The sequence below is a fragment of the Artemia franciscana genome, chromosome 11, assembly GCF_032884065.1.
Source record: "Artemia franciscana chromosome 11, ASM3288406v1, whole genome shotgun sequence".
In the NCBI taxonomy this organism is placed as follows: Eukaryota; Metazoa; Arthropoda; class Branchiopoda; order Anostraca; family Artemiidae; genus Artemia; species Artemia franciscana.
In genome coordinates, this window is record NC_088873.1 from 16862491 (window position 1) to 16880368 (window position 17878).

At 35.5% G+C, this 17878-nt stretch overlaps 1 long non-coding RNA gene across 1 annotated transcript in view; it reads left to right on the top strand.

The window, feature by feature from the left end:
• Positions 1 to 382: 382 nt before the first annotated feature.
• LOC136032896 (uncharacterized) overlaps positions 383 to 17878 on the top strand; it is a 22201-nt gene continuing 4705 nt past the window's right edge. The window contains exons 1-2 of the long non-coding RNA XR_010618804.1: positions 383 to 456; positions 7106 to 7215. This is a non-coding gene — a long non-coding RNA (uncharacterized LOC136032896). The remainder of the gene's footprint in view (positions 457 to 7105; positions 7216 to 17878) is intronic.

Sequence of the window (17878 nt, forward strand, 5' to 3'; positions counted from 1 at the left end):
ATGCTGAAAAGAGATAAAACCATCATATATTTGTTTATTATCACATAAAATAAAGCAATGAAAATCATTTGAAAGTGTTTTATTTTCGGTGTTCCGAAACCAAAATAGGAATTAGCGATTTAAAAACGAAAAACAGCTAGAAAAATTAGAAGAGCGTGGAAGTTTCACGAACAGAGGTCAAACAATTAAAATTGTCATTCGAATTTTTTTTATATGGTTTCTAGTCAACTAAAAACCATGTAAAATGACTAAAAAATTCTTTCTAGTCGACAGCATATTATATTTTAGCACTTCCACAATGTTATTTTTTATGGCCATTTTCTTCTCAAACACGGCTAGCTGATAGGGTTTTCATTTTTCAAATAAATCTTTTCTTCTTTTGGCAACTCAGTTTCCACATCACGCTCCTTGATTTTCTTATTGTCATTTATTCTCAGGAGCTCGTTGAGTCAAGATGTGAGTGTTTAATTTTATTCTCTTTTTAGTTTTGACGCAAGTTTTTACTTTAACTGAAATCAATAGATGAAGTCCAAACTCGAAATATTGGGTTAGGCCTAATTCAGGATTTGCATGAATGAAATAAGGCTTGGTGACTGCTATTTCTTATTGAAATTATTGTATCTGGAATGAATTTTGTGGTAAAATTTTAGATGAACTAGGCCTTGCCTCCTAGATTTTTGGTAAGTGGTTGATATGGAAAAATGCAACTTTCAGGGATTTATAGTCTTAAAGTAGCCTAAGTTTTGTAGGCTACTGGGTGGATGTATTGGAGTAGGCTTACATGTCCTGATCTGTAACTTCTTGCAAAAATATTTGTTATATGAATGTGAAATTTTGCAAAATAGATCTTGCTATCATAATTACAATTAAAAATTTCTACAACATGGAAATTAGAAGAGGGTTAACATAGCCTAGTAGTTTGGTAATATTTTCCTGATCATTCTTTTGGTCCTAAATTCACTAGCCTACTTGGTTTTATATTATCCAACTTGACTGCATATGAAGATACAAAAATGGGATTTTTTATGTTATTCTTGCTATTGATGTACAAATGAATTGAACATATCATTCAATACCTTTATTTACATTCTTTACAAATATAATAATAGCTTCCATTGCAAAATCAAATTCAAGCACTTTCTGAGATCTAAGCCAAATGTTTCTGATCAAGATATTTTCTAGTATTTGGATATAAAAAGGCCTAAAACATTGGTCTTAAACCTGTTGTTTAACTATAAATCATATTTTTATGTTATATAATCCACATGTGTACTGATCCCACGATTAAGTTGGATAAATAAATTTTACAGTGGTATGCTCCTTTCTTCTTGACACATTCTCAATAAAATACAAAAAAAGAAAGCCAACAATAGAAGATGTACATAAATATCCAACAAGGTTCCAATCCAAAGCAGTATTTAAATTTACAAATGTACTAAATTTATCGAATTGTATTATATAGTATTAAATTTATAAATGGATTTAACATAAAACAGTAATTTTGAAGTCAAAATTTTTTGAGCCTTTTCCATACCCCAAGACTAAATATTTTGGTCATTTAAGAGCTAAAAAGGGTTCAAATTTGAATTTGATAGAAGTAATGGTAAATGTATCATAGTCCATCTAGTTGACTAACCAATAAAGTGAAAATACCACTCAATGCCTCTTGCTATTTATGGCACTTGGTATCTAGCAAGTGACATAGCAATTGCAAATTCTGTTGGTCTGTCTGTCCTGTTTTTGCTACTTTAGGCACTCAGGTAAGCTAGGACAATGGAATTTGTCAGGTGTATCAGGAACCAGACCAGATTAAATTAGAAATTGTCATTTCCTCAATTTGACCATCTGCAGATGGTTAAATCATAAAAATTAGAAAAAGGAGGTATTTTTAACTTACAAATGGGTGATCAGATCTTAATGAAATTTGATGTTGGAATGTATATTGTGTCTCAGAGCTCTTATTTTAAATCCCAACCAGATCAGGGGACATAAGGAGTTGGGGTAGGTAAACCTAAAATCTTGGAAAACACTTAGTTACAATTATCATTAACCATCTTGTTTGTAAGTGAAACATTTATAATTTAGTGATACTAAGAAAACAGAATAGTTGAAGATTTATATTAGTGATTTGGCAGAAGGAAATACCACTAATGGGAATGTTGTTTTATCAAAATTTTACAACAGTAAAGTTTACCCGTCATGTAGGCAAATTTCAGGGCCCTCTAGAGGGGGAAGGAGTGGATGGGGGTACTTTAAAATACCTTCCCAGGACATACTTCAGCTTTTAGTTTCATTTTCCTAACCTAAACCCTTTCAGAGATAGCAAGAAGTCAATTAACTAGAATTTCACCAATGATAGGCCTATGTTCACTTTATTGGTAAGCCATTTATATAAACTGTTATTTTTTTTAACCATTTTGCGAAGTAGCTAATTTTGGTGATTAAAACTTACAGGAATGTTTGTGGAGCCTAAACAGTAACTCAGAAAATCTTAGACAGTTGTTTGTTTTGCCTCATAGCTTGGCTAATTCTATAATAGCTTGGCTGATAGCCTAGGTAGTTTAGGGTGTACAAGAAATAAAAAGAAATGTATTGGCAATAAAATTTGAAGGAACCAATCAATGTTTCAGGAAAATTCCAGTTCAGCTAGGCTACTTTTTGCCATCTTGGAAAGGTGACAGGTTAGGAATGTGCAACTTTCAGTATTGAATCCAGGGTCAAAAAGGCCTGGCCAAAGGTTAGACATAGTGAATAATTGTTTTTTTTAATATAGATTTGGTAACTTAAATACACAAGAACCAAAATTAAAGTATGGTAAGCTTGTTTTGGTGTTACTTGGTTGTTCAAAATTTTTTTTTTTCATAGGCATATATTTTGGGGGTGATACCTAACACAGGGATACCATAGGGAATTCATGGTAGGCATGGTACTTACCTGGGTAGGGAATTTAATGTGCTGAAACCCTATAGGCAAGTGTGTATTCTCCTGATGAGCCCTTGTGTTGGGTTGCTGCCTCTGAATTATTTGTCTTTTTTTTAATATTTGGTAAATGACAACTTATACTTACTTACAACACAACTGCCTGTCCATGGACTATTCTTTATGGTTGATTGTGTATAGCTATGCTGTTTGACCTATGTAATTGTATGGATGAGTAGGGTTAAGGCCAGTGTTTCCACTTTCTCATTTTTTAAATCCCTAATAAAGAGCTGAAAAATCCCTAGAAATCCCCATCTTCAGTTCCAAAATCCTTAAAAGTCCCATTTTCTAATTACTCCCTGACCCGCTTCTCCCTATCTCAGTTTACCCTTACCATTGAAAGGTAACATATTTTGGCTTCTTAGATTGAAGTCTAGCTATCACTACCATAATAGAATGTCTTGTCATGCCGTTTAAAGTGCTTTTTAATCATCAGCTAAATACAAATAGCTTCAAATATACTTCAAATAATATTAAGCAAATAGAAAAGAAAATGTAATATTGTAATGTAGATTACAGTACAAGATGTTTAATACTGTTCAATCGTAACTGGTAAAACGTAATCAGACCTTATCTTCCCCTGATGTGTCTTCAACATTTTTTGTATGGTGGCTGAAGCTTTCACCGTTATCATGTGGTGAAGTAACTGATCATCTTCTCATTCCACACTTTCTTGAGCCCTTTTCATTCTATATTTTGTTTTTAGAATCCCCCCCAAAGTTAATGTTTTCAATTTATTCTGACGGTCAGTTTTTACTACTTTTACAGCACTGAAAAACCTCTCGACATTGACATTTAAAAATGGAACAGTGGAAATAAATAATACTGCCGGTTTCAGGTTAGGATACAAATTCTGTTTCGGCAGCATTTTTTTTCACCACTACCAAACACCAGCAGGTCACGGTATCCATTGTTTTGACGTTTTCAATATCGATGAGGCTCTGCCTCCTCCACTCCTGCTCGGTTTTGGTTCTGTCCCATGGGATCTGTCCATGCTTCCTAACAAAAGGTAGCAGAGAGGCAGGTTGAAGTGATTGGGCTGACACTGGGTCAACCATTTCAGTATATTTGTAACTGTCGTCTTCGAAATTGAACCTTTTCTGTATCTGGCCTACTGTTTTGATATGGAACGCCTGTGCAGCTTTGAGAACTACTTCGATTGAATCAGGGGGGACGGCCGTATCTGACCTTCACGTACAAGTTAAAACTTCCAATTGTTCACATCGATTTCTAAAGCACTAGTTGATTCCACATAGTCCTTCTGTAGGAAGTTCAATGCTGAGACCAATGTTTTAAGCTTTGTTTATACCCCAAAACTAGAAATATTTTGGTTTCAAGAGCTCAAATTGTGCTTAAATTTGAATTTGCAACAGAAGTGATTGTTATATTTGTAAAGAACATAAAAAAAAGACATCAAGTGGTATGTTCACTTTATTTGTAAGTCAAAAAAAGGAATAACAAAAAATTTACCAATTATAGTATGAAGGTTCATGATTTTCCCCTAGGTACGTATGCTTGCCAAAAACAAACAATCCATTTATTCCTACATATGCCATTGTTTTTAACGGCTGTCAGTTTGTTTGTCTGTTAAAAACTAGGGTAATGAAACCGTAAGAGAGGTGTTCGAATAGTTATAGCCTATCTCTATTATTCACGTCAGTACTTATAAAGCTGGCTACAAGTGCGAGTTCAAGTTTTTTTGATTTTACACAAAAATCTGAAACATAATACAAGTACTGTGGAGAAAAAGAATCGTACATGCAATGCTTGTCAAAAAAAACATACTACAATAAGAAACAACTACGTACCCTATCAAACTATCAAAATATATTATAACTTTATTTATCTGATCTGTAAAAAAATGACATGCTATCTCCCAATCAATCTTATGAAAAAACAACCCAAAAATGACAAACCATATGACTTCATTAATCGAGAACAGTCCAAGCTGAAATTATTGTTTGAAGCCCATATCAGTATGGAACTGTTTCAAACAGTTCTTTGTTGCAAGTTTGTTACTTAGGACTCCTGTACATCTCAAAATCTGTTTGGTGTTAAAATTTTTTAAGCAACTGAACAAGTTCTTCTCCGTGATTCCCCGTTCAATTCGCAAGGAAACAGATCCTAAATCGAAATATCCTGCTTCTCTGATCAAGAAGATGATGAACAAATTAAAGGAAAACACCCAAAATATCCCTAAAAGTCCGTGGGAGAGGAAACATCCCTAGAAAATCCCCAAATCCCTAAAAAAAAACTCTCGCCCCTAAGACTTAAAAAATCCCCATTTTAGGGGGGAAATCCCCATAGTGGAAACACTGGTTAAGGCCTCATTCAAGTACTGGTCTATATTAATTACTAATGTAGGAAAACAGTCTTCCTTTTCTCCCTGTCTTTTTTTGTGTCTGTGCTGTTGCATTGGTGATTTATTTTTTCATTATAATATTAACAGGCAAATATCTAATGTTAATCACATTAAATTATTTTTGTCCCTGTTTCATACTAGACTAAATACTTGTTATTTCATTGGAAGCTACATCATTCCCCTTTATGTTGTGTCTGCTTCTCAACAGCTGAAACAATTCTGCATGTATTATTTGATTGCCAGGCTCTGAGTGAGGAGACTTTATCTAAATCATTTCTGTTTTTGGTTAAGATTCCAAATACTTAAACAGTTACCCTGAATCCTAACCTGCCTTGGCATATGGTTTGTAAGATATTTAAGGCTGCTATTAATATCCTCAAGAAGAAACAAATTGTTTAGTAATTATTAAAGCATGATAAAGTCAGCTGAAAAGGAGATGATTCACCTATAGGATTTGAGTGCACAGAAGAAAGCAAGAGTTTGTATGAAGAGGTGTATTAGTACCAGCTGGCCTAGTGGCCTTAAACTGCTGGAAACAGGCAGCTCAGGTACCTGCGCTTCCTGCAATCAATAATGGTGTATATAAAGTGTGCACTCATTGTTTGCTAACTGGAGGATAATAATGCTTCTTATGGCTAGTTTTTATGGCACTTGGTGTTAACCAAGTGACATACAGCATTAGCAAATTTTGTCAATCTGTCTGTTGGTCTGTCCTGGTTTTGCTACTTTAGGCACTTCCAGGTAAGCTAGGACAATGAAATTTGACAGGCATATAAGGGACAAGACCAGATTAAATTAGAAATAGTCATTTTCCCAATTTAACCATCTGGGGGGGGGGCGGAGTGGGGGCTGGTTAATTCACAATAAATACAAAAAATGAAGTATTTTTAACTTACCAACAGGTGATGGGATCTTAAGGAAATTTGATATTTGGAAGGATATCATGTCTCAGCTCTTACTTTAAAACCCACCAGATCTGGTGACATTGGGGGGAGTTGGAGGGGGGAACCTAAAATCTTGGAAAATACTTAGAGTGGAGAGAAAATACTTAAAGAGTGGAGAGGTCAGGATGAAACTTGATGGGAAAAATAAGCAGAAGTCCTAGATACATTATTGACATAACTAGAATAGATCTACTCTGTTTTTTAATTCTAAAAAATTTGAAAAAATGATGTATTTCCAACAAAAGAAAGAGATTGGGTCTTAATGAAATTTGAAGTCTGGAAGGATATTGTGTCTTGGAGCTCTTATTTTAAATTCTGACTGGATCAGGTGACATTGGGGGGAATTGGAGGAGGTATTGGGATGAAACTTGGTGAGAAAAATAAGCACAAGTCTTAGGTACATGATTGACATAACTGAAAGGGATCCACTCTTTGGGGGAGTTGTGGGGAGGAGGATGGGTTAATTCTGAAAAATTAGAAAAATGAGGTAATTTTAACTTATGAAGGAGTAATTGGATCTTAATTAAATTAGATGTTTGGAAGGATACCATGTCTAACTGCCTTTTACTGCCTCTTCTAATTCCTGTACGTTTTAAGGTTCGACTTTGGGACGCAGCCTCTTTAACTCTTTAAGAAAACGAAGTTTTTTTTCATATTATAACTGTATGATACGAATACTTGACTGCCTAAACTAGTCCCAGATAAAAGTAGGAGTGGGCACATAAAGGAGTAAGGTAACTTTCTGAAAATTATATTGAAATTAAGTATACTGTGCAATGATGTAGAGTATGTACTAATTTAAACATTTCTTGTTTTATAGGGTACGACATTCCAGATTTCCCATGCAAATCGGTTACCTCAAGTGACCGTTAATGAGGCTACATTACGTCATGTGACCATTGATGGGGCTAATGTAGGACATCGATATTCGTAAGTAGACTATTATTTCTATACGTATTTATATATATGATGTGTTAAAGGTAAGTATTCTTTTTGAAAAGACACTGTTTTCCTTCTTCGGTAATTAGGACAAATAAGCACTTGAGCAAGGGCTTGGAACCCACAATTTATTTTATGTTATGCTTATTAAGGTATTTAATTCCTCTTGCACAAGACTAATAAATTCCGCTAGGAAGTGCTGATCAAACTTTTTAAAATTTCACCCCATTTTCCTTATTGGTCAAAATTAAAATGTAAGGTGGGTCTAAATCAACAAATGAAATCATTCTTAGCTAAAGACATAACAAGAAAACTTTATATTTTTACCGACGGGAAAACAACCCGACGGGTGAATCTGATCAGAATTTATGATAAAAAGAATCTACAAAAACTTCAGTTACTTTTTTTCATTGTTGTCAGTGGTCCTAAAATAGATAACCACAAGAGATTTTTTTTTTTTTCTTAAACTTACAATTTCCTCTCAGAAATTTACATATGTTCCAATACCCCCCCCCCCTTCCAGTACTCATAGGTAGATTTTTCTAGCCTACTAAATGGCCAATGGATCTACTACTACTAGGTTAAAAAAAAAACAATCACTTAGAAAAAAAATACGAGATCTTACTAATCCCATTTAAATCAATAGGCTTCGATTTCAGTTACAAAATTGTATTCCCCGCGGCGTCAACAGAAATAGGTATAGCTTGGTGCTTAGATAGACTCTTCGGAGTGACATTTGATTACAACTTAGTTAATGATTAAAAGAATGTGTAAAATTATCATTTCAGATGCGTAAAAATAGAAGTAAAAAGGACAACCTACTTAGACTCAATAATCAAACTAACCAAATTATTGCTAGCATCTTATCTAAATTTATAACATTTATCAATCAACTTTACCGCGAGAAAAATTTAAACCTTTATAGCACAACCGTAGAATTACCACACGTAATTTTTTTTTCAAATGAATACACAAACATAAATTGGGAAGTGATTAATATCATTCTTATGTAACCGGGTTAAACAGAGTTCGGAGAATTAACTAGAGTTAGAGTAGCGTGCAGACATGAAACTCTGCTGGTTATAATTATATATGTATACTAAAATAAATAAATAAGAAGAATTCCCAGAAATAACCTGTACCTAATACTCTAGATACAATTAACACAACATCAGGGTTAAAAAAAGAGCATATGTTTTATTTCTATAAGAATTATTGTTCTCTGGTTTTTATTTACCTCTAAACGAATTTCATAGAAATTTATATCTTGTGATAAGTACAATGTAAACGGTCACAAATTAAATACAAAAAGTTTTTTTCAGCTGAAAGTAAGGAACATCATTAAAACTTAAAAATAATAGAAAATATTACGTATATCAGGGGGGTTGCTACCTCCTTCATAATTTGCTTTTCAAGCCAAAGTAAGACTCCATGTCCCAATTCCGATCGACTTCTAACTCCCTAACCCCCTAACTCCCCCAAGGAGAGCGGATCCAGTCCGGTTATGTCAATCATGTATGTACGACATTTGCTAATTCTATCCATCAAGTTTCATTCCGATCTCTCCACTCTAAGCGTTTTCCAATATTTCCAGTCCCCCCAACTCCTCCCAATGACACTGGATCCGGTCGTGATTCAAAATAAGATGTCTGAGGTACGAGGTCCTTCTAAATATCAAATTTCATTAAGATCCTATCACTCATTCCTCAGTTAAAAATACCTCATTTTTTCTAACTTTTCCAAATTAACCCACCCCCCCCCCCCCAACTCCCCAAAGAGAGCGGATCCATTCCGGTTATGTCAATCACGCATCTAGGACTTGTGCTTATTTTTCCAACCAAGTTACATCCCAATCCCTCCGTTCTAAGTGTTTGATACATAGCAGATATCAAAATGTATTTCTTACCAACCGCTCAAATTTTCAGCTAGTTTTTTTCTACCATTTTGGGAATGTACAATTTATCCCCTTTTTCATCAGTTGTACACAGTTGCTGACTAATTTGAACCTTTACTTGTGGGGGTTCTGATTCATTTGTTAAAATAAATTTTTCCCTACACTATGTTCCAGTGCATTCAAAGTGAATACGAAGAGTGAGGCCAACCCTTGTCGTTCTTTGAATTTTTGGTCGTCCAGGATATCCTTTTTCGCAGCTAAAAAAAAATATAAGAAGACTAAACCTCTAGTACCGCTAAACCGCTCAAACTTTTTTTTTCTGTGGAGGGGGTAATCTATGCAGGGTAATAGATCCTCAGAGGCGTCAAAATTAGACGCCATTGAATGTAAGATGAAACTCTCCAAATTACAGACTACAGAAAAATTAGTTAAATACAGGAAATATAACACTAAGATAGCAAGCGTGCAAGAATGGACACCCTGAGCTGCTGAGTTTAGTAGGAGAAGCAAAGAGGGGGGCTGTAACTGGAGACGTTTAAAGATCGGAGGGAGATGACAAAAAGGTGAAGCATCGTGACTTGTGTTGTATCAGATATATCTTTTTCTAAGTGTGCTAGTCTGTGTATGCATAATAAAACTACAAATGTGAGAATTTGAAAAACAAATTTTGGAACAATGCAAAACGTATAGGTTATAGACCCCCCCCCCCTGACACACACACACACAAAATAAGGAGAAAACACTGAAAAATTCTCATGTGGGGGTATTAGGTAAGAGATACTGACCAAAGCGAGTCGAGTTTAGAGAGATAATAAAAAGGCTTCAAAGCCCCAGTTTGCCAACTAAGAATCTTTTTTTCGTAAGTGGTAGAATATATATGTTACCAAAAACAACAAATTTCCAATATTTTTTTTGTCCCTTAGAGAAGGCTAACTGTCTTGGAACTTGGAAATAACTTACTAGTGGTCATTTATCTCGAGGAGATTGGTAGCAAAATGAAAAACGTTGACTATGTAATTTTCATTAAGTAGTTCTTTAAATCCTTCATCTTCACTAAGTTTTCCTGGCCCTTCAATGACCTTTAAACCATGAAAAGATGCTTCTTGTTGCACGGCTATAATCTGATACAGTTTTGCTGACCATCATTGTCTAGTTGACCATATAGTCTTCCCTCTACTGAAATGTCAGTTTTGGGAATATTTTCCCTTTTAGCATATCTGTAAAACAAAATAAAAATTGCCTGAAAGAACTATCAAATTGATCTAAATTGATATCAAAAATAATTTAGTAGGCCTTTCATTGGTACGCTCAGAAGTTTTTCGAACTGATCACGCACATGACAAATTGAGTAAGTATATCAGAAAATGCTTTCGTGTGAATAACATCGTTCTATGTACGACTTTTCTAACTGTTGAAGAAGTATCCTTATTGTATGGTACCTTAATTTGGAACCAAGTCCCTGACATAAAAAGATTTTCTTGTGCAAAATGTCCGAATGTACAAAATAAAGTTATTATAATTTGGTATTGTTGCTAATTTAGTATCTAACTGTCCAACTAAGAGACTCAAATAAGTCGGCTTATAGGGCTTGTACCCATCCCCTGCCGTCTTAGTGAAATCTTAAATCGAATACATATAATCCTCCACGGAGCAGAATTTCTGGCATGATTTGCAACGAATTTTCTCATATGAAAGTTATGTTACAGATAATATACCAGGTGTAATTGTACGCAGGAAATTTTCAGGGGAAAATTTATTTGGAATTTACTTTAATAGGGGTTTTAATAGGGAAGGGGGCTCAAAGGAAGTCCCTCCCCTCTTAGAGAGAGGTTTCCAAAAAGAGGTTGCACATTTCCTAACATTATTTGGAAAAATGACAAGAAATTAATTTTTTATGGCACTTGGTATTAACCAAGTGACAGCAATCGCCAATTCTGTCTGTCTGTCGGTCCCGGTTTTGCTACTTTAGGCACTTCCAGGTAAGCTAGGACGATGAAATTTGGCAAGCGTATCAGGGACCGGACCAGGTTAAATTAGAAATAGTCGTTTTCCCGATTTGACCATCTGGGGAGGGAGTGGGGGGCCGGTTAATTCGCAAAAAATAGAAAAAATGAAGTATTTTTAACTTATGAGCGGGTAATTGGATCTTAATGAAATTTGATTTTTGGAATGATATTGTTCGAAGCTCTTGTTTTAAATCCCGACCAGATCTGATTACATTGGGGGAGTTGGAGGGGGGAAACCTAAAGTTCTGGTTTTGCTACTTTAGGCACTTCCAGGTAAGCTAGGACGATGAAATTTGGCAAGCGTATCAGGGACCGGACCAGATTAAATTAGAAATAGTCGTTTTCCCTATTTGACAATCTGGGGGGGAGTGGGGGGCCGGTTAATTCGGACATAATAGAAAAAATGAAATTCGGACATAATAGAAAAAATGATGTATTTTTAACTTATGAGCGGGTGATTGAATCTTAGTGAAATTTGAGGTTTGGAATGATATTGTATCTCAGAGCTCTTATTTTAAATCCCGACCGGATCTAATGACATTGGGGGGAGTTGGAGGGGGAAACCTAAAATCTTGGAAAACACTTAGAGTGGAGGGATCGGGATGAAACTTGATGGGAAAAATAAGCGCAAGTCCCAGATACATGATTGACATAATAGGAACTGATTCGCTCTCTTTGGGGTAGTTGGGGGGGGGAGTAATTCTTAAAATTAGAAAAAATGAGGTATTTTCAATTTACGAACGGGTGATCGGATCTCAATGAAATTTGATGTTTAGAAGGATATCGTGTCTTAGAGCTGTTATTTTAAATCCCAACCGGATCTGGTGACGGGGGTGGGGAGTTGGGAGGGGGAAACCTAAAACTTGGAAAACACTTAGAGTGGAGGGACCGGGATGAAACTTGGTGGGAAAAATAAGCACAAGTCCTAGATACATAATTGACATAACTGGAATGGATCTTCTCTGTTTTGGGGAGTTGGGGGGGGGGGCTAGGGTTAATTCTGAAAATATAGAAAAAATGAGGTATTTGTAACTTACGAAGGAGTGATCGGATCTCAATGAAATTTGGAAGGATATCGTGTCTCAGAGCTCTTATTTTAAATCCCGACTGGATCTGGTGACATTGGGGGGAATTGAGGGGAGGGGGTTAAAATCTTGGAAAACGCTTAGAGTGGAGGGATCGGGATGAAACTTGGTGGGAAAATAAGCACAAGTCCTAGATACGTGATTGACATAACCGCAACGGATCCGTTCTCTTTGGGGGAGTTGGGCAGGGTTAATTCTGCACAAATTAGAAAAATGAGGTATATTTAACTTACGAAGGAGTGATCGGATCTTAATGAAATTTGAAGTTTGGAAGTATATCGTGTCTCAGAGCTCTCATTTTTAATCTTGACTGGATCCGGTGACATTGGGAGGAATTGAGGGGGGACCTAAAATTTTGAAAACGCTTAGAGTGGAGGGATCGGGATGAAACTTTGTGGGAAAAATAAGCACAAGTCCTAGATACGTGATTGACATAACCGGGACGGATCCGCTCTCTTTGGGGGAGTGGGGGCGAGGGTTGATTCTGAAAGATTAGAAAAATGAGGTATTTTTAACTTACGAGTTAAGAAGGAAACATGTTTGAGAAGGAAGCATGATAAGAATACAATATGCATAACAATTGTAGCAAACAGATTTTGCATGGAACTCGAGTTTGTTGGAACTGGCGAGTTTGGTGCTTCTGGACGTGCTAGGACGATGAAAATAGGCGTGTCAGGGAGCTGCACAAATTGACTTGATAGTCTTTTTCCGAGATTCGACCATCTGGGGGGCTAAAGGGAAAGGAAAAATTAGAAAAAATGAGGTATTTTACGAGTGGGTGATCGGATCTTAATAAATTTTGATATTAAGAAGGATACCGTGACTCAGAGCTCTTATTTTAAATCCTGATCGGCATTAAACCTCTGATTTTCCTTTTAAATCAATCTATTGATTCTTAGAATTTTTTTTAGAGCTCATAGCATATGAGCTCTTGGCTATTAGCTCTTCTTGCCTCGTCACAAGTGCCATATGAGCTCTTAGCTCTTGTTTTAAATTAGTTTTTTAAACTGAAAATATTGAGCAATATTAAAATTTAAGATGAACAAAAATTAGTCCTTAATATAATCCTTATATTAGGCTTGCTCCTCAAGCAGTTTAAATTTTTGTCCCAATTCTTGAAAACGTATCCTAAAACATAGGGGATGTTTATACTAACAAGACGCTTTTTTTTAACTAAAAATCATTAGCATGAACAGCAAGGAATTATTCTTATCGTTTTATGTCCTTCCCTTTCAGTAAAAATACTTTCAGTGGGGATTCCTAAATCCCTTTTTATTTAATTCCTAATTGGATTGACGTTCAACAAGATAGACTAAATAATACGATTACTACGTTCATAACTGTAAAAAAATATAGAAGGAAATCAACTTACCTTCGGAACTGTCCCAGCTTTCTGCTTTTATTCAGTGCTGCTGCTTTCTTGTTACCCATTATGTTTTAAAAGCTCTTAACAATAGTGGACACGGCCGAAAAAGAAACACAAAAGCTATTCTGCGTACACACAGTCGTATTTGTTCTCTCCCCAAAATCACCCACTGCATTGAATCTCCTGACGATAAACCGGAATTCAGCACCTGTCAGAATTATTTCAGACAGGAATTCAGCACCTCTCTGAGATAATTTGAATATTCTTGTCTTTCTGGTTTTTTTTTTAGAACTTGAAACTGCTTTTTTAAAGACAAATTTAAGCAATATTGTAATTCTGACCTCGTAAGTACATAGATCAGAAAGGGCTGAATGCAACGGTGTATATATTTTTTTCATTTTGATCGAAGATAAAGAAATGCAAGATTTTTAAAGAGACCCTAATTTTTCAAAGCACTTACAGCGTTTTTGCATAGTTATAAGAAATGATGAAAAAAAAAGAAAATGAGATGACATATTCAAGAACATAGTCTTCGCTATCGAGTGGTATCTCTATAGTACAAAGAAATACAAGCTTCCAGAAATTTTACATGGCAAATCGAAAGAGGAATGATAAACCTTAATTGTTTCGTTTTCTTTGCTGCATTTTCACTAGGAAATGCGAATATGGCCACCTTTAAACTTTTTAATTAATTAAAATGTCACATTACTCTAACTAAATATATGGCCAATCTTACCGTTATTTTTAATCAGGTAAGAAATTTATTCAGTCTTTTCTTGTATCAGTTTACAAATTGTGCCAAGTGATTCTTCCTACAGATTTAGTAAAAGATATTGCTAACAGATCGCTTTAAGCGCCTTTTGTAGCTGACATCCAGCTATATTTCGCTCAACTAAATGTTTGGCTTTCATTGTGAAAATATTTAGCTTTCAACTATTTTCAGCAATTTCCACAACGATTATGCAGGAAAGTTAAAAAATGATGAAAAAAATAAATGAAGTTTATGCTGCCAGAATTAAATATTATGATCCAGTAACATGGGTAGAGGTAAAGAGTGTCAGTAAATAGTGGACGTTACAGTAGTGACCCTCTCACCCATTTCATAAAAATTAAAATCTGCTGATTTTGTTTTTGTCTTCAAAAGCTACATATATCTTGGACTCATGAGTTCACGTTCCTTCTGATTCATCAAAGGGGGGGGGGGTATTTTAAGTACCCTTCTGCTCAATTTGTCTGCTCTTTATATATGCTTGGGAGCGTGGGTTTAAATTTTTCTCTCCTGAAAAGATAGGCCAGATATTAATCCTGTTTTAAGCTCTGTTATGTTGCTATTCGTTTTACATCTTATGATAGGACTCTGGATGAATATCAGATCCATTGATGGCGCTGAGGGTGTCGAATCTGCATTTCAGTTGTTGCTAGGTATTTTTTACAGGGACAGAGAGCTAGCCTGTTGACCAGCCTTGCAGCAGCTGGAATCGAGTCCCGGGTCGTCTATTGCCAAGCAAAGCATAAATCCACTGTACTGTCACAGGGCTGACTTTTTATCAACATAGACATAAAACTTGCGTCATCGAGTAGCGTCATTCTGGCCTACTCATGGGATAGGCCAGATCGCACATCCAAACAAACTTTTCAACAATTTTAAGTTTTTTGCGTATGTCGATGAAAAAATTCACGAACGGTCGGATAAGTTATTATTTTAAAGACATCTTGTCTGGTATTTCCCTTAGAAAATGTTAAAAAATGGAATAACTATGTAAGATTGAAAGTTTTTAAGCCGAACTGGCCAGACATGACAATAAACAACAGAGAGAGTTAAAACTCCACAAAAAAAACCTCAAACGAGACTGCGGCCAGTAGAGAGGAAATACTAAAATAACGCGGATATCGAATAAGCACAAGTCCTAAATACTTAATTGACCTAACCCGGCTGAATCTGCTCTCTTTGGGAGAGTTTGGAGGGAGGGGGTTGTTAATTCGGAAAAATTAGAAAAATAGAGGTATTTTTAACTCAAGAACCGGTGGCCGGATCTTAATGAAATTTGAAATGTAGAAGGAACTCATGTCTTAGAGCTCTTATTTTAAATCCATACCAGGTCTGGTTGGGAAGTTGGAGGGGGAACCTTAAATCTTGGAAAACGCTTAAGAGTCGAGAGATCGGGATGAAACTTTTCTGACACACTGAAAGTGATGGTGTGATTTTCGTTAATATTGTATAATTTTTAGGGGGCATTTCCCCCTATTTTCTGAAACGAGGCAAATTTTCTCAGGCTCTTAACTTTTGATGGGTAAGACTAAACTTGATGAAGCTTATATATTTCAAATCAGCATTAAAATGCAATTCATTTTATGTAACTATTTGTACCAAAATTCCATTTTTTAGAGTTTTGGTTACTATTGATCAGGGTTGCTCCCTACTACAGTTCGTTTTCACAAACTGTTTGATATATATAATATATATATATATAATTTTTCTTCAGGGTTGATTGTATTGATCCAATTGTCATATAAGGTCAGAAAGGAGCTCTTTCAAATGGAAAACAAAGGTTCTAGTGCCCTTTTTAAGTAACCAAAAAGATTAGAGGGCGCCTAGTCCCCTCCCAAGCCCATTTTCTCCCTAAGGACATCCAAGAATAAGGTAGAGGAGAGGACGAGCCTTCATATAAAAGTAAAGAGATTGAAAGATCTTATTCTAATTCTGGGGTATATATGATAAATTCTGTGGCGTTTTACAAACGAAAAGAAAATAAGTATTTTTAATTAAAAAAAAATTGGAATAAAAAATTTTTCAACACCAGAAACACATATTAAAAGTGCTCTGAGACGTTTTATGGATAAGCTTATCTTATGTACAAAGCCATTTTAAAGGTAAACTTATTAGTCGTTAATTAGGCTCCATTGAAAATGGCATCATTACAAGACTTCATTTCTGCTTGTCTTAATAAATAATAAACCAAAGAGATTTTGACATTTTTCCAAATGTAGTCTAAAATGTAATTATTGATTTTTATTTTTATTTTTACCCTGGACAATTACCTTTAACATCCACATGCGTAAAATTGAGCAGGCAATGATAAAGCAAGACATAAGAACCATTTCCTATAGAAATTCCTCCAAATTCCCCTGGTGTAAGATTTTCCCCGAAAAATTTCCCCCTGAAAACTTCCTTCCCCATGAAGAATTTTCCTTGTTCGGGGGGGGGGGGTGGGGTTAAGTTTAATATTAGAGCATAATTCCCAATAACAAATACTATACCTAAACAATAGGCAATTTTGTAACTTAAAGACTTTTCCCTAGGGGCTATTTGGGGGGGGAGGTGTTAATAAATCCAAAAGCATTTTTATTTGGCCTTTCGACTATGCCGAGCAAAACGGCTCAGTTTAAATTTTGATCGGACGATTTTTAGAATTAAGGGGCATGGGAGTAGGCCTGGTTACCCTCTAATTTTTTTTGGTGACTTAAATCGGGTACAAACTTTTAATTTCCGTCAAAATTTAGCTTTTTTACGAAATTATAGGGCCACTGGGTCAATATGATCACCCCCTGGGAAAAACAAACAAATGAACACACATCCTTGATCTTTCTTCTGGCAAAAAATACCAAATTCCACGTTTTTTCAAATAGGCGCTTGAAAACCTTTACAGTAGGATTCTATAATACACTGAATCTGATGGTGTGATTTTCGTAAAGGTTTTATGACTTTTAGAGGGTTTTCCTCCTTTTTTCAAAAACCAGGCAAATTTTCTCAGACTTGTAACCTTTCATGGGTAAGAATAAACTTAATAAAATTATATATTTGAAATCAGCATAAAACTTCGATTCTTTTGATATATCTATTGGTATCAAAGTTCTGTTTTTATGTCACTTGGTATTAACCAAGTGCCATATAGCAATCGCAAATTCTGTCTGTCTGTCGGTATGTCTGTCGGTCCCGGTTTTGCTACTTTAGGCACTTCCAGGTAAGCTAGGACGATGAAATTTGGCAAGCGTATCAGGGACCGGACCAGATTAATTTAGAAATATTCGTTTTCCCGATTTGACCATCTGGGGGGGGGGAGTGGGGGGTCGGTTAATTCGCAAAAAATAGAAAAAAATGAAGTATTTTTAACTTATGAGTGGGTGATTGGATCTTAATGAAATGTGATGTTTGAAATGATATTGTGTCTCAGAAATCTTTTTAAATCCCGACCGGATCTGATGACATTGGGGGGAGCTGGAGGGGGGAAACCCCTCCACTCTCTTTACTACTACTACTACTATGAAGAACTCACCGCAGCACCAAGCCACTGGAGACCAACAG